This window comes from Rhinopithecus bieti, unplaced genomic scaffold, assembly GCF_001698545.2.
Source record: "Rhinopithecus bieti isolate Rb0 unplaced genomic scaffold, ASM169854v2 scaffold_618, whole genome shotgun sequence".
NCBI lineage: Eukaryota > Metazoa > Chordata > Mammalia > Primates > Cercopithecidae > Rhinopithecus > Rhinopithecus bieti.
The window spans coordinates 444,422-462,612 of NW_016803195.1; the positions used below are offsets into that span (position 1 = coordinate 444,422).

The 18,191-nt window shown below is 43.2% G+C and overlaps 1 long non-coding RNA gene across 1 annotated transcript in view; it reads left to right on the forward strand.

Moving 5' to 3' along the window:
* The first annotated feature begins 15,409 nt into the window (after window positions 1-15,409).
* LOC108527341 (uncharacterized) overlaps window positions 15,410-18,191 on the forward strand; it is a 28,239-nt gene continuing 25,457 nt past the window's right edge. The window contains exon 1 of the long non-coding RNA XR_001884777.1: window positions 15,410-15,527. This is a non-coding gene — a long non-coding RNA (uncharacterized LOC108527341). The remainder of the gene's footprint in view (window positions 15,528-18,191) is intronic.

Below are 18,191 nucleotides of genomic sequence, written 5' to 3' on the forward strand. Positions count from 1 at the left end.
TCGGTGGCCTCTCTCATCTTCCCATGTGTGTACCTTGATTGAGTCAGTTTCCTCTCTCCAAGGTGCTGACATTTCCTTTCTATTTGTACTTACCCTCTTTGGAAAAAGGGTGTGTGGGTATACTGAAGGTTAATTTGGCAGATTCTCTTACTGGAGGCCAAGATGACATTGATAACATTTCTGCTTTGACCTGTCAAGTCCTTGTGACTTTCCAGAAATGGATTTGGGTAATGACTTGTCATTATGAGTAATTAGCATTTGTGGAAGTCTGAGAAAACCTGCCTCTTTTTTTTTTTTTTTTTTTAGCTTTAGAAACTTTACTACCCTTTTGACACTTCCACTGAGTTTGCACATTTGGTAAGGGTCAGGTAAAATCATAGAAATGAAAGGTTATCTACAAATGCCTATAATTAACCCTTCACCATCCTGAAGGAAGTGGAAGTGTTTCTATTTCTAGATGTATCTAGGTGTGATTTCCAGACTAAGTCAGATTGCCATTACACAGTTCAAGTTAAAGTTAGCATTTGTAAGTTAATATTTGAAGCAAATCAGAGAGACACAGTTTTCATTCCTTACTCAATATGCTTGACCATGCACCAGAGGGACCATGACTGATTACTGCTCCTAGGTATTCTTGCTGACATATGAGATGTTGAAACTGGAATAAACCTTGTTCAGTCCTCTCATTTTGCAGATGAAGAAACTGAGGCCTCTCAGAAGATAATGTGGCTTTGTTTTTCAATATTTAATTTATAGCTTGGAGATTGAACTAGTTGACCTTTAAAATCTTTTCAAAATATGTGAAGTACAGAGCAATGTGTTATAAACAGTTTTAGCACTTGTAGAGATTTTCTGGATTCACAATAGTATTGTTCTTATTTAATTCTATTACAGCAAATTCTGGCATATTCACAAATGGGCTGTCTCCATTTAAACATAGTAACTACCTTATCTGTTCTATTATCAGGGATGCATTGTGCTGGAGTCTCAATCAAGTTCCTGGAAGCTGAATGTGAAAAACAGTGCTGCCAGGATTATAGAGATATTGACCATAAATGCATTCGTGGGCTCTCAAGAAGCATCAGGGATGCCATGAAGGAGGGACATTTTTACTTTGTGTCCTACCAAATTCACTTAATTGTTCATTGCAATGAGGAAAGTGTGGGCAACAGCAAATCTGATCTTAATGTCCCTTTGACTAATCCAACCGTGTTGTTTGTGAGTTACTATTGTGAAATGATCTCCTGTGCATATAATGCAGTTAGCTTCAAATAAAAATCTGTAGCTTCAGACCTCTCTTCCTTCTTTGCTTCTTTTCTTCTCCCTTTCTTCTTTTCTTTTCTTCTTGCTCCTTCTTTCTTTCCCCTTCTTCCACTCTCTCCCTCCCTGCCTTCTTGCTTTTCCTCCCTCATCTCTCTCTCCTTTTTAAATCTTTCCATTTTTATTTCTGCATATGATGCTGGGCTTCCTTCCCTGAGGTTCCCAAACTAGAAGAGCATTTATTAACCCCTGATATAATGTAGGGCTTCCCAAAGTGGAGTGATTGCAAGATGATCCATTACTATCAAGAATTAGAAATTCTAGTTATATTTATTGTGTCTACAATATGAAAAATAAGATTTTACAAATACATAATTCTATTTTTACTAGTGCCACAGGTGCTACAAGATAGTGGTATGAGAGCAAAGATGTTTGGGTTTGGATTTCCTAGGTTTGATCAGAGCAATAAGGACTTGATAGAAAGTAAAAAAATCTGTAGTTCTATTCCTAGATCTGAGCAACTTGCTCTGTGATCTTCACCAAAACACTCAATTTTATTATTGCAGGTTTTATGCTAGATGGACATGGGAATAAATCAAAAGTTTAACTCTCTTCTTGCAATATGCCTTTGTACTTTTCTCCAGCTGCCAAGTCAACTATGGCTTTATAAAGCCTTCCTTCTTAGCATATTGCAAAAGCAGATATTCATCCCAGGCACCATGTAGTGGGACAGAGCTAGGACCAGCTTTTTCCATGTGAATACAGTAGATGACAATGACGATGATGATGATGGTGATGATGACAATGATGTGTGTGTGTGACTAATGTGGAGTTGTGCACATCTTCCTATACCTGATACATGTTTACCTCATGTCTCTGGTGTGGCACTATGTGCCAGAGACATGAGCTACAAAGATGAATAGGAGAGGGTTCCACTGTCTGGTAGTAGACACAGATAGCTGCAATCGAGTGTGATAAGTTCCTCGACAGAAGTATCACGGGTGTGGCCATCACACTGGGATTCCTAGAGGAGGTGCACAATACAATCTCCCCCAGTACACGAATGCTTTTCAAAAAATGTTGTACATGGACCCTGGGAAATTTGCCCAATGTGCATATTCCTGCCCCCCACTCCAGAATATGGAATATAGAATATCTGAGGAGGGAGACTGGGAATGTGCATTTTTGGCAAGCTTCTGGATAACTAATAAATGATCTAATGAAACATCTTTTAAAATATCTGAAAAGTCTACCATTTGAGATGCATTTTTATATCTTAGAGCCTTTTTGGGGTTGAACAAATTCCAATTTAAAGTGCAAATACAGGCCCCTGGAGGGAGAGAGCTTGTGTCTTATTCTTTCTGAATGTGCCTCCCCACACTTACCACCGTGTCCAACATCCTCTAGGTATTCAGTGATCAACGACTACATAGAAAAAATGTGCAAGTAGTATTTTGGGGAGTAGGAGAAGAGGGAGTAGGACAGACAGCTGTGTTTAAACAATTGGAAGCAAATTGAGGATCCTGGGTGACAAAATAGGGCAATTTGAATGGAGAGAAGGGCCCCAAAAGGAAAAATGAGAAAGAGGTGGGGAAAAACATAGCCTGTTTCAGGATGTCCAACAGCCTTCATCAGGTGAGGCTAGGGACAATGGAGGACAGAACTTAACTTTAACTTTATATTCTATCGCTTCCACCGTTTTTATTAAGGTGTAACATGATTTAAAAATAAATGCATATTTCAAACTTAAGGATGAGTCTTATCAGGTGTGATATTCTGACTCCATAACCCAATAGCTGCATAACTTGGGTAAATCTTTAACTTCTCTCAGGTTTAGGTGGATGGTCTGTGAAGTAGGGGTACTGATACCTGCCTGCCTCAGAAAATTATAATGATCAAATAGCAGTTCCAGAAGAGCAAAATTGTTGTCTGATGTTCATGGATGTGTTCCCAGCTCCTGGGACCCTGCCAGCACACTGCAGGTCCTCAAATAATGACAGATGAATGACTTCCAGTGACTTGTCTGATGCAGAAGCAGAATGTAGGAGGGTGAATGTGCACTTCAGATGCAAGCAGAGCTGGGTTTAGATTACAAGCCCTACCTCGGATTTCTGTGTGACCTTGGGCAAGTGACTGAGCATTAGTGACCCTCATTTCTCTGTAACATGGGAATGATCATGTCTACCTTATAAGGTTGCTTGAGGACCAAAAGACAATACATGTAAAGTTCCTGGTACAGTGCCAGGCACTTAGGTGATAGTCAAGAGCAACTGTATTATTAGCCAGAAGCCTAAAATCTGAAGGTATAAGAAATGCAGAGGCGGGGCACGGTGGCTCACTCGTGTAATCCCAGCACTTTGGGAGGCCGAGGCGGGCGGATCATGAGATCAGGAGATCGAAACCATCCTGGCTAACACGGTGAAACCCCATCTCTACTAAAAATACAAAATAAAATTAGCCAGGCGTGGTGGCACGTGCCTGTAGTCTCAGCTACTCGGGAGGCTGAGGCAGGAGAATTGCTTGAACCCGGGAGGCGGAGCTTGCAGTGAGCCAAGATCATGCCACTGCATTCCAGCCTGGGCGACAGAGCAAGACTCCGTCTCAAGAAAAAAAGAGAAAGAAATGTAGACGACAGAGAACTACACTCAAGAGTCATGAACACTTTTGATAACTTGATGAAAACAAGACACATTTTCCAGAAAAAAATGTGCACATAGGTGTATATATAAAATACTGCATATCACTTTAGAGTTCATCTTGAAGCTATCCATGGACCCCTAGTCATGGACTTGTTTTGAGTCATAATTTCATTTTTTTATATAAATACAGTACATGCTCATGGTAAAAATGCAAACAAGGCAGAAAAACACAAATTTTGAAACAAGTTAAACTTCCACTGTCTAGTATTAACACTTGGTAAACATGTTTCCAGACATCTGGAATGAATGTATACATGGAGCAAAAGACAGAAATACCCTTTTAAGAATTGAATTAGGACAGGCACGGTGGCTCACACCTGTAATCCCAGCACTTTGGGAGGCTGAGGCAGGAGGATCGATTGAGTCCAGGAGTTTGAGACCAGCCTGGACAGCATAGCAAGGCTCCATCTCTACAAAAAAATATAAAAATAATTATCCAGGTGTGGTGGTGCATGCCTGTAGTCCCAACTACTTGGGAGCCTGAGGTGTGAGGATTGCCTGAGCCAGAGTGGTCAAGGCTGCAGTGAGCTGTGATTGTGCCACTGCACTCCAGTCTGGGTGACAGAATGAGACCCAGTCTCAAAAAAAAAAAAAAAAAAAAATAGGAATTGCACTATATATACTTTTAAAAAAGTAAAAATATTTAAATTTAACTGTATGAATTCAACAGATGGGAAAGAACTGATGAGAACTGAAGAAATTTCCAAATGTCTATCAAACACTTCTTATTACAAGTATTATTAAATTCCGGCTGGGCGCTGTGGCTCACACCTTAATTCCAGCACTTTGTGAGTCCAAGGCTGGAGGATCACCTGAGGTCAGGAGTTCAAGCCCAGCATAGCCAACATGGTGAAACCCTGTCTCTACTAAAAATACAAAAATTAACCGAGCATAGTGGTGCAGCCTGTAGTCCCACCTACCCGGGAGACTGAGTCAGGAGAATCGTCGAACCTGGGAGATGGAGGGAGCAAGTGAGCCGAGATCGCGCCACTGCACTTCAGCCTGGATGAAAGAGTGAGACTCCGTCTCAGAAAACAAACAAACAAACAAACAAACAAAAACCCCAAATATTATTAAATCCCAGAAGGATTTCTCTATGATCAAGAAAATATATTGGAAAAGCTTTTGAATTGTTAACTCTAAAGCTGTCGTTAACTCTATTTTCTGTTTCTGTTGTTAACTCTTATTTCAGGTTCTGAAGTGGATTTTGACTCTTACTATGGTGGATGAGTCCTTTATCCTGCTTATGTTTTTGTGTCCCTCCTCTTGCCTCCTGAATTTTGTTGGTTATATTATTTTCAGTTTGTCAAGGTGTTGCATCTTTATATTCCATAGTGGAACCAGAAGCCTCTCAATAATTTAGTGTTTATTCTATGTTGGTGAACTCTTGTCAGATACTTTGGGTATAACACTTGTTCTGTTTTCTAGAAAGTTGGTTTTTTGCAGGAAGAGGTAGGTATAGTAGGTGAGAGTATCATGATATGGACACCAATTATCTTCTTTTCAAATGGTCCAGGGAATTAAAAGTTAATGTAGAATTCTTGACTGGGCACGGTGGCTCACGCCTGTAATCCCAGCACTTTGGGAAGCCAAGGCAGGAGGGTTGCTTGAGTCCAGGAGTTTGAGACCAGCCTGGCAACACAGTGAGAATGCATCTCTACAAAAAATAAAATGATAATTAGCCAGGCATGGTGGCACACGCCTGCAGTCCCAGCTACTTGGGATGCTGAGGCAGGAGGATCACTTGAGCCCAGGAGTTTGAGGCTGCAGTGAGCCGTGATTGTGCTACTGCGCTCCAGCCTGGGTGACAGAGTGAGGCCATGTCTTTAAAAGAAAAGCAAAAGAATAAAGGAAAAAAAGTCTTGGGCCAAGACTTCCATCCTAACTGAGATGTTAAGATGGAGTCCAATCAAATTACTTGAGCGATATGGTAAAGGGCTGGAGCAATGGCCTACTGGTCAACCATGCAAGTTGGGCCCCAGGTCCTAGGATAAGCCATTGCCACCACATATCCTGGAGAGGACTGCCTTGTTGACTTCGTCCTCAACCTGCTCCACCAAGCCCCTTGGCCATCCTTCAAGGCTAGCCACAGGGGCCCCTGCAGCATGGGATCAAGTTTACGTCTAAACCTCTTCCTTCCATGATGCTGCTATTCTTTTCAGGGTGGTGGTCAGTGGGGAAGGGAGATCTTCCCTCTTTTCCACGAATGCAGTAAAATATTAAAAAATGAAGCAACAAGCCTAATCCAGCCTCTGCCACGTAGGTGCTAAATTATGTCTACTAGAAATGAAGGCAGAAGTAGCCATTTGATGTTTCAGCAACATTTCGCCAGCCAACCCTTGAGGTTTAGCTCAAGCTGTATCAGCTCTTCAACAGCATGTCCGTGGGGAGGACCTGGCATGTGAAGTGAGGTAAGAGTGCCCGTGTGGGGAGAGGAGGCAGCCAGAGAGGTGGGTTGAGGTCACTGATAATGGAGCTCTGCATTAGGCTTCAAGGCTGCTGCTTCTCGTCAAGAAGGCAAAATACATGCTGTACACTGAGGCGTTTTTGCCGTGCAGCTGCATAAGCAGACAGCTCATTTTGCATGATTTATAGGACCTTTCTGCTTTGCTCTTTTTAACCTAGCTGACTCTGTGGGAAAGAGCCCCATGCCCATGGGAATCATAACCCAGGTGTCCCTCACAATAAGGATGTCTCCGTGGACACAGGCATCTGGAGAGGTGTCTGAGAGATCATTGTATCTGGTGGTCTCAGTGCTGGCTGCGCTTGACAATTTCTTGAGATGTTTTTAACAATACCGATGCATGGGCTCTACCCCTAGGAAATTACATGTTATTAGTTTCTCTGTAGAAGAGACAAGGCATGTGTATGTTTAAAAACTCCCCCTAGGCTGGGCACAGTGTCTCATGCCTGTAATCCCAGCACTTTGGGAGGCTGAAAAGGGAGGATTGCTTGAGTCCAGGAGTTCGAGATCAGCCTGGGGAACATGGTAAGACTCTGTCTCTACTAAAAATACAAGAATTAGCCAGGCATGTTGGTGTGTGCCTATAGCTCTCGCTACTTGGGAGACTGAAGCAGGAGGATGGCTTGAGGCCAGGAGGCTGAGGCTGCAGTGAGCTGTGATTTCATCACTGCACTCCAGCCTAGGTAACCAGTTTTAAAACAAAACAAAACAAAACAAAACAAAAAACAGAAAAAAACCTCCCCCGACTGATTCTAAAATGCCGCCAGAGTTGAGAACCACTGAACTATTTCAACCCTGTCATGAAACAAATGAAAACTCCAGCTCAGAGAGAAGGGACTTGCGCAGTATCACTCAGTTGTGTTAGCTGTTCAGTTGGAACAAGAACCCAGCGATTCTGGCTCCCAGCTCAGTTCTCTGGAATACTGTCCTGTCCCACTGTAACCGGCCCTTTGGAAACAGGAATTAGCTTCTTTTCATGGAGCTCAGAAGAAGTGAACTTCAGCTTGTGCTAACAGACCACTGTTTGTCTGCTCCTGTAGGGGGCATTTTGATGAAATTAACTTCCGTTCAGAGTTCTACTGTGAGTTTATCAAGAAATGAACAAATACTCCATTTTTCCCCATAAGAGAAATGACCAAAGAATGTCATTGTTTGAGAAAGAATTTGTGATTCCCTTGCGCTTTGAAGAGTTTACTTAACAAATCCCGGAAGGTCTCATTTTGTCTGACCTTTGCATGCGGTGTAGTGTGCAGCTGTGGAACAGAGTGAAAAGCAAAGTAGTCCCTATGTCTTGACAAATGTGGTGTGTTTTTAAAATCAGATGTTGAAAGCAGGTACTTTGTCATGGTTCCTCTTTTTGCTTTGCATGTCAGGAAGCTCAAAATAAAATTGTTACTTAATTGTAGTCCAGGTTTCTGCGATAATATTTTCAGTTTTGCTTTTTTTTGATGCCTATTTCTTTTCATTTGAATCTTGTTTTTATGGGCTTAGTGTAGGCTTGGTTTTTGGTATAAGCCACCTCAAGTCTCTTGGAAATCAGTCGGAGGTATAAATAGTAAATCGTTCATAATGAGTTTGACTCAGCCATGGTCTAGATCCCAGAGATAGCAAGCCCCAGCCCACAGCATCACAGCACAGGCATGAGTGTCAGCACCTTCCCTCTGAGCTCTGTCCTTGCTTGCTGTAATGTGGCTATTTGAATTATTTGCTCTCTGTTTGCTTCTTGGATAATACAGGAAACTGGAAGAAACTATTCTCTCCACTGAAGAGTTAAAATTCTAGCCCCTGCAGTCAAGCTTTTCAAAGGGGATTTCCCTTAACTCATCTGCACAAATGCCTTCCATGCCAGTGGAGGACAAAAATGAGGGTGTGGGGCGGCCCGGGAGAGGAAAAGAGCTGCAGATAGAAGACAGGTGTTGGGGAGAGCTCTGTTCTTACAGCTCCAGACGCCGGGGCTGAGCCCTGTCAGGTCATAGTTACCCATTTATAAGGAGGACACCGCCTCCTAGAATAATGACAGTATTTCTCATTTGGAAAGTTTTTGTGCTGATTAAGCCAAATAAGCTTCCTCTACCCTTCCTCACTGAACTTCTTCCTTGTGAATTTAGAAGCAAGGGCACAGACCATCTTATATTTATAGTAAAGTTTTGTGAGCAAACCCAGTCTAGGAAAGGCTCCTGACCAGAATTTTTCTTGTTTTCTTCTTATTATTATTTTTTTCAGTGTCATCATGGCCGGTAATAAAAGTCAAGAAGTGATGGGGCAAGAGCAAACTCCACACTTCAAATCCCCATTCAAAGCAGTTGCTGGCTGGTCTTTACCCTCTTGGTTCCATTAATCTGGAATGACCATTAATAGCAGCTGACAGGAGCATCTGTCTTCTGGGAGGTGGAGCTGTCAGTCTAGGTACAAGCAGGAGAGAAAGTAAAGCTTGGGGTAGATGTTCTTTTCTCTGTTGACTTGATTCTCTAGTGAGGCACTCTCTCCATATTTGTCTCAGAACCTTTAAAGTGACCAATATCCTCTTTAATGAGGTGGGATCTTTGCCAAGAACAGCGAATGTGATACTTCTGCCTTCTCTTGCAATACTGGGCACATGAAACTGCTTACTGTCACATCAATTTCTCTCCCAATCTGGGTGACAGCAGCTTCTTTGGTGAGGAAACACGAGCACCCCTCCCTCCTCCTGCCTTTTTTACAAAGTCCTGAAAAGCAATTAAGAGTTCGTTCCTATGGATGGATGTTAGTGGATGTATGACAAGGATTGTGCTCTGTTAACTAAAGGTATATCATATTCCTGGGACCTCATTAAAAGTGCTTTTCATGTTAACTTAGATGTTTTTTTCTTGGAGTAATGAGAATGAGAGTTTTGAAGGGAGATAGATCTAGAGTGAAATCCCATCCTCCCCCAGTACATAAACTGTTTACTAAGGGTGCAGCCTAGAACAAATGACATGGACTCTGAGCCCACTTGCTCTTCTATACAATGGGGATAATCACAGCATCTGGCTCTCAGGGATGCTGCATGGAGATGGATTAAATAAGGCAGGCATGTAAAAGGCTCGGCAAAGTGGCTGGCACATAGTAAGTGCTCAATAAAGGGTAGTGGTTATTACCTAGCATGGATGGAAACGATGCCCAAGTCACTAATCTGGGAAAGCACCTAAGAATAGAAGCAGTCAATTTTGGCAAACCAATTCCCAGGGGACTTTACAAGCTCAGTTATCAACCCTCCACATTCTGCAGAACAGCAGCTCTGAAAACTGATATCTGATTTGCTATGTCCACACAGCTCAGCTGAAGACACAACATGCAGCCTTAAATAGACCTAAAGAAAACTGAGGAGTGTATTAAAATTGGCCACAGAAACAAGCAGAAATCAAGCTCTATAATTAATGCTCAGCCTTCTATAGACTGGAAAATTTAACAAGATCATCTAAAGGTCAGGAGGGGACTCAGCTAAACCCAGAGAGAGAAAAGAGAGAGAGAGAGAGAAAAAAAAAAACAACATCTTACTGCATGTCTACTTCCACATTCTTTAACACGAGACCTCGTGTTGGGGAATTAGAGGATTCCAATTAAGCCCTTTCATTTTGATTTCTCATTAGATTCTTAGAATATCTGCAGAAAATTAAATCGAACAAGAGATCTCCAGCCGGGAGATTTATCCGATTTAATGTTTTGAAAGAGACTTATTATCTTGTCAGGAATAATTTGAAAATCCAAATAAGAGCAATTGAATCAGCAGAATTTAGGCCTCGAGATAACAATCACTTTGCAAGACCAACCATAGCATTTAAACAACTCAGCCCTTCCTAACAGTGCTCCTGTCTTTCTCTGTCTTGCCTACCACCACCCACAATCTTTTGAAGACCACAACCAGAGACCACAGCAACCATGTTGAAACGAAGCCTATATCTGGGATCTTCATCCTGTCTTTGCGTTCACTCAATGCCACTTCTAATTTGTGTGCAGACAGGCTGTAGCCTGGTGGCCTTGTGAAATACTTCTTCTCCCAGCCCGCTGGGTGTCTTCGGCGGGCTTTGTTCTCCATGAAAAATAGCAGCTGACTCCCTCCTCATGATCCCCTGGGATAGGGGCCTCACTGCTAGAAATAATCATACGGATTTCAAAATAGAGTTGGGATTTTTCTTTTTAATAGCCTTCCAGCTACAGGGAGCCACAATCTTGGGAGATCTGAAGGGGCATGACATTTCATTAACAACCAGATCATTCAGGTCAGGGTAGGAGCTGTGCTCCATCATGGCCTCCCTCAGAATCCTGGTTGAGGCTATGTAGATGTTGGGATTTAGCCCCATGACTTGTGCCTTGCTCCTGAAGGGCTGGGTCTCTCTGAGCATCTCCAGTTGCTCTGCGTCTGCCAGACCCTCACAGGCCTTCAGCTGTCTCTGCTGAGCATGAGATAGGGGGCAGGCAATGCACGTTAAACTTGCCAAATCATAGTTTCACCAACTCTAGCATTTAAACAGCAAGTCTCTATAGAGTAAATATTTGGTCAGTTCAAAGCCATTGATTCTTTCCTCCTCCTTCTGCCTTACTTCTGGATATGGGGAAAGTTTTGAGTCCTCCTGGCATGGGGCTCATGACACCTGGTCCATATGCTGTCCTCCTCCTCCCATCTTTGCTGTTGGCTGGCTCAGCTGGTCCAATGGCTGAACTGCCATTTGCTTGGGTACCACTGTCACGGCCTCTGGTCGTCAAGGTCCCACCTTTTATTTTGAGACGGAGTTTTGCTCTTGTTGCCCAGGCTAGAGTGCAGTGGTGAGATCTTGACTCACTGCAACCTCTGCCTCCCGGGTTCAAGTGATTCTCTTGCCTCAGTCTCCTGAATAGCTGGGGTTACAGGCGCTCGCCACCATGCCCAGATAATGTTTGTATTTTTAGTAGAGATGGGGTTTCACCATGTTGGCCAAGCTGGTCTCGAATTCCTGACCTCAGGTGATTCGCCCATGTCGGCCTCCCAAAGTGTTGGGATTATAGGCATGAGCCACCATGCCCAGCCAAGGTCCTACCCCTGATGGCCCCTCCTCCTGACCCAGGCCTCCGCTGCACCAGTTGTCCTCTCTGTACCTGTCATCTTCACAGGAGCATGTAGGAACTTCTGGGCCCCTAGGAGTCCACATACAGGCCTGACGGAGTCGGAAATGGCGCCATGAGGTCTCCTATCTGACTTTGCTCTGAGATGCCACATCATCACCCTGGGCCACCTTGCATATGGCCAGGTAAATGTAGTTTTTACCCAGGCTATGCCCACTGAAGCATGCTACTGCCCAACTCCCTGATTCACAATGATCTTGACTCTCCTTTACCTGCTGGGATATTTCTGCCAATCTCAGGAAAGTGTCTACCAGATGAGGGAGAATGTGGCAATGCGTGCCTGACATTGTCACCTGACTTTTTCCCATGCTTCACTATGGTGGAAAGGCTGTTTCATCTCATACTTTTTCTCTGGAAGCCTCTTAGTCTATTTCCCAGGGCACTGAGAATTATAACTCAGCACTGAAGAGCAGAAGGGGGCATATTATGCCTACATCCTAGAAGAAACTGTGATCTGAGTCTGTCAGGCATGGTTCTTGATGTGGGAGTCTGCAATGGCTGGGAACAAAAGATTATTAAAACCAAAAGTTACACGGGTTTAATATGCCTCCTTGGATGTGATCTGAGAGACCAAAACAGACACCCCTTTGTCAACTAAGATGGGCCCTAAGGTTAAGGAAGCAAAGGTGCCTACGGGTTGAGAATTCAGGGCCCACCTGCCATGGTACATTTTTAAATTCCTACTGTAAGAAATACTACAGCCTTACAAAACTTACAAATGGGAGCTATCAGGCCATTACAACTCTGAACAGAGGACCAGCCTTCCAAACATTCTCTTTTGAGAAGCTACTGCAGATTTTAGGCCAGTTTTGGCAGCTTATAGAGACTGCACACAAACTGTCTTTGCATCCTATAGTTCACCTTTTGACGTAAAGAGCCAAATTCCAGCTCCTTTTAATGCTAAAACCCTGCTCCAAAGTGAACATGAGTTGTATGTTACATACATGTTTACCCAATCCACATGCGCTCAGCTCCCCTCATAAATATGCATAGCTTTTCCTTTAAACCTGCTGAATATATATGATACCAGCCCTGTGAGGCATAAAACCTAACCCAACATTGCCCTCTTCAAAGAGAGAGCACCTTTGGTCCACACTGGAGACTTTGTCTTCTGTGCTTGCAAATCAATATTGCCAATAAAGCACTCCTTTCTGTTCAGCCATCTTGGTCTTTTGGACGACAAAGGGATGTGGATCCCAAGGAGGAGCCTTTGTTGTGGATCAGGGACTGAGTGTGAGGATGTGCCCTGGAGAAGGAAAGAGTGAACCATACTCCTTATCCAAAGAGAGAAAGGTGGACACACAGACATGGGCAGCCTCTGTGGGAGGGAGGCTGGGTCTGTCTTGGTTGCAGAGTGGAAGGGCTACTCTGGAGGAGGAAGAGGAGATGGGTTGGCTGGCATCAAGAGAGGACTTTGGGGACAGAGCAGTGAGGTTTAAAGATGTATTTACCACAATTTGGCCACACGGTATGAAACACAAACTTCCAACCTCCTGGAAATATAGCACTGCATATTTGGATCTAATGACATACCATTGTGGATCTGGGACTAATTCTTGAGTGTGTGGAACATCTGAGCCCTGCTTCAGGCTGGGCATGGGGTGAGAACCAAGTTACGCACAGGGAGCTGGTCACACTGAAGTCCCACTCAGGAGGGACTCAGGAGGTTGAGGTCTTGTGGGCCTTCCTTCCTTCCCTTAATCACTCCTCTTTTCTTTCTTCAAAGGGAGTTTGCCCACACTTTTTGTTAAGATGTTTTTATTTTATTATCCTTCTTTTAGATAATGAGTTATTTAAATTTCTCTCCCCTTATCAGTGAGTTACTTGGCAAATATTTATTGGATGCCCATTTTGTGGCAGGCAGAATTCTGGGTCCCCAGGAGAGAGATGGACCCAGCAGGCACAGTGGCTACCACCATGCAGCTTTATGGGGAGGGCACACATTAAAGAATTACTAGATGATTTAGGGGATAATTCCATGTGTGTGAAGTGCTGCGGGAGAGTAGATGTGGGGGTAATTACCCCTAGATGGGGTAATTGGGAGACTCTACAACTTCCAAGGGGTCAGGAGAAAGGCTTCCTGGAGGAGGGGGAATTTGATTGAGTTGTCCTGAAGGATGAGCAGACATGAGCTAGGGAAAAAAAAGGAGGAAGAATGTTCCAGAGAAGAAGAAGAAGAAGCCAAGTGCAAAAGCTTGGAGGTAAGACAGAGCATATCTATGACTAAGGGTGGCCGGCATTGGCAGAGAATAGGGAGTGAGGGAGGCATTGATGAGAAGCGAGGCTGGAGATATTCCCAGGGTCTGTCTTGATGGAGACAGTGGGAGAGCAGTGTGCTAAATACGCATGGGCTATGAGTCAGGCAGTCTGATGGCCTTGCCTCCTGGGTGGGTGGCCTTGGGAATGTTACTTAACCTTCCTAAATCGTAACTGACTCATCTCTAAAAACTAGGATAATTTATCTGCCTCATAGGTTATTCTGAGGATTGAATGAGTTAATCCACAAAAATCACTTAGCACAGTGCCTGGCACATCATAAGCACATGATAAACACTACTTGCAGGCCATGATGAGGAGTTTGGATTATATTTGAAATGTAATGAGAAGGCTGGGCAGTGGCTCACTCTTGTAATCCCAGTGCTTTGGGAGGCCAAGGCAGGAGGATTGCTTGAGGTCAGGAGTTTGAGGCTACAGTTTGTTATAATCATGCCACTGCACACCAGCCTGGGCAACAGATCAAGATACTGTCTCAAACAAACAAACAAACAAAGGAAAAAAGAAAAAAAAACAAGCAATGGGAAACCACCAATGACTTTTCAGGAGGATTTCATAATCTGTCTTGTGCTTTTAAAAGCCTTGTTCTGCTAGGGTAGCAGTTCCCCTGCTGGGCCTTTTCTGTGATGCTGTTCTGGATGTTATTCCAGGAAGCTTAGCCCAGAGCCTTCCAGTCCTTCAAGGATTGTGCAAACAATCTCCTTATTTCCCATATTAAATCCGTTTACACTTAAAAGGTAAAGTGATATCGATTTCCTACAACTAACCCCCAATAGATACAAACATTTTTAAAATACTGAGACAAGAAATAATGATGGCTTAAACTAGCATACTGTCATTGGGGAATGAATGGAAGGAGATATATTTGAGAGCTATTTAAGACATTGAATTATTAGGACTTGGTGATTGATTGAATACAAGGTTGGAGAGAAATAACAACTGACTCATAAATTATTGACTTGAGAAATTATGTGGGTGGTGATGAAATTTCTTAAGGCTATCAAGATTGAAGCTGCAGTTTTGGTAGAAAAAATATGCATTTAATTCTAGACATATTCTGTTTAAGGAATATTTGAAGTATCCCCATGGAGATGTGACAAAGACTGTTGAATATATGAGTCTGGAGTTCAGAAGAAAGACTTGGGCTAGATATTTAGGGATCCATTTCACCGACGTGGTGATTAAAGCCTTGGAAATGCATAAGGTTGCTTAGGGCAGGCGCAGAGTGAAAAAAAAAAATCAGCTTCCAGACAGAACTATGAGAGACACAACATTGAATGGGTGGTTAAAGGTAGAGGAACTGAAAGGGGAGCCAAAAAGGGGCAGCGAGGCAGGCACAAGGGGTGCAAAGACAGAGAAGCCAAAAAGAGCAAACACAGCAAAGAGTGGAGGAAAAAAATCAAGTGGGGCGTGCACTGAAAGATGTCCAGTGGATTTAGCAACACGGAGGTCAGAGGTGAAGTGGCAGAAGAGGAGACCAGATTGGAGTGGGTTAAGGAAAGAGCAGAGGGTGAGGAAGTGGAGGAGTTGCATGTAAACAGTGCCACGTCGGGCAACATTCACCAGTGTAGGTGCCAGAAATGCTTAAAATAACAGTAAGAATGGCAGGCACGTCCTCAAAGGGCTCCCTTCTCACCACATCTTGAGGTCTTCCAAAATCTCTAATCCTTCCACAACGTGGACTCTTTATGTTCTGCATATGACAGGGAAAGGTAAGCATAAAAGAAATTATTTTAAAGCTTCAACAACCTTATGCTGAAGTTTGGTTATGGAAGAGAAGAGAGAGAGGGCAGTAGCTGGAAAGGGGAGAGGGTTAAGGGAAGATTTGTTTTTTTAAGATGGAAGAAGCTTGAGCATATTTTAATCCTGATGGGATGGAGCCAAGGGGGGAAACACATAAGGATTATTGATTGTGCAAGGTTCCTGGGAAGACAGAACAGCATGGGGCCCAGAGCACAGGAGGACGCACTGGCCTTGAATAAGATCACTCAGCTCCAACACAGGAGGAAAGGAGGAGCAAAAAAGGTGGTTATCTGAGGTTAAATTCCCTAAGCAGAGCCTGATATGGGGATTTTTGTGCAAGTGATTTGTTGAGAAGTGTTCTCAAGAAAAATGTGTAAGAAAGGGTGGGGAAGGAGGATGTCGTAGAGCAAAAGCTAGGCCAAGGTGTAGCTTCAGAAACCAAAGTTCAGCCTGATCCCTCAGGGGTTCTGGAGTGTGAATTGTTTCCACAGAGTTTGTCCTTCCAGCTAGCAGGCTTGATTCCTGTTTTTCTGCATCAGTCTGTAATTGGCCATTGACTGCCCTTCTGGAAGTGGAGTGGGGTGCACAGCCTCCCTGCAATCTCTGGGTAAGGCAGCTTTTATAACCTAAGGACAATCCTCCAGAGAAGGGTGACAACTCCTGCAGCAGCTGGGGAAAGAGTGACCCTACCTGAAAAGAAGACCTGGGTGGGGCCCAAGCAGCAGATGCTATAGTGCTAGTTCAGGAACATTTGCACATTTGGGCTTGAGGATAAACAATAAATGAGAAGGTAAGGGAACCTAAGTACTAAGGAGATGAGAAAAATTGGAAAATAATAAAAATGTGGATTGACCGGGAAATGGTAGGCTTCCTGGACAGTCAAGGCTGGTGATCATGAATTTCTAGTGATACCAATGAGTCCACTTGTGTAATTTTCTCCAGTGGTGCTTAGCAATCCACATACAGCCATGGAGGGGGCAGGTAATCAGAGTCATTCAGGATTGAAGTCAGGGTAGGTGGTTGAAAGGACAGAAGAGAAGGGACGTGTAGGCACGAGTTGTGGTCCTTTGGGTCTAGCTAAAATAGGGAGAAAAATGAGAAGGGGGTAGAATGTTGGAGACGGAGGGAAAAAAAGGGGTCAATGGCCAGAGGTCTCCATGAGGTTGGAGAGTAGTGTGCTGGGGGGTTGTTGAGTAAAACCAGCTCAGAAGATAGAATTTCATAGGCAGATAGAGAGTGCTTTGCGCCATTGATCTGATAGGGTTGGCCCTGGGAAAGGACGGCTGACCTGAGCCAAATACCTGAGTCATTGATGAATGAGGCTGCAAATGACTGAGAAATAGTGAAAGAGATGTGTAGGGCATTGCAGGCATAGGGCACATGCCTCCAAAGTTGCAAGACTGTAGGAGACTACTTTTCAAGGTGTTGGGGGATCCCCTAAATCTTATAGCAGAATTTGGTCAGCAGGGCAACTTTCCCATCCAGCTCAATCATTTCTCCTCACAGCCTTCCTTATTCCAGACTGAATAGGTCTCTTACATACCAGGCTTCTTCAATAAGCTTTAATAATTTGTATTTCCATTTCTAGTGTTCTCTAGAACTGCTCAAACTCCATCATGTTTTCTGTTTTTCCCTTGACGTATGGTGAACTCAGCTGTGTGTTGTATACAAAAGAAAGTCACAGGGCTGTGGTTCCAAGTGGGCATTTCAGCCTTGTGTTTTCAGGGTCAGAGAAGCTGGAACCTTGTGTTCTCAAGGCTTGTGTTGATCCTTGGATTCTCAGACTGAAACCTTGTTCTCAACATCAGTGCCAAAGCAGCATTGCTTTAGGAAACTGTCAGAGAGAGAGCAAACCCAGTTTTCTTTGGGGAATAATTTGATGTAAAACACTATGCCTTCTGGTCCTTTGGAGAGTAGGTAACACTACCTCCTTTCTCTTCACCTTGGGAGGGAGGCAGCATGACTCAGTGGCTCAGTGATTGGACTTTCAGAGCTGATGTGCCTCATTTCATCCCCAGCTCTGACATTCTAGCTCTCCAAGTGTGTCTTCTCCCTCTGTAAAATAATAATACTTTTCTAACTAGTTTTTGGTAAGAAATAGATGCACTATGATTCAGCATAATTTCTGGGACACAGAAACTCCTTAATAAAAGTTAGCCATTACAAGAGAAAGAAGCAAAAGGAATATGCATAGGAAAGAAGGAACTTATCTATATTTGCTGATGACATGATCTTATACATAGAAAACCCTAAAGACTCCACCAAAAAAACTATTCAAACTGATAAATCTAGCAGAGTTGCAGGATACAACATATACAAATCAGTAGTGTTTCTATTATATATAATAATGAACTATCAGAAAAGAAAATTAAGAACACAATTCCCTTTATAATAACAATAAAAATATTTAAATACTTAGGTGTAAATATAACCAAAGAGGTAAAATATCTGGATACTGAAACTATAAAACACTGCTTAAAAAATGGAAGAAGACACAAATAAATAAAAGATACCTGTGTTCATGGATTAGAAGAATTCATATTGTGAAAATGTCCAAACTACCCAAAGCGATCTACAGATTCAATGCAATCCCTATCAAAATACTAATGTCGTTTTCACAGAGATGAAAAAAA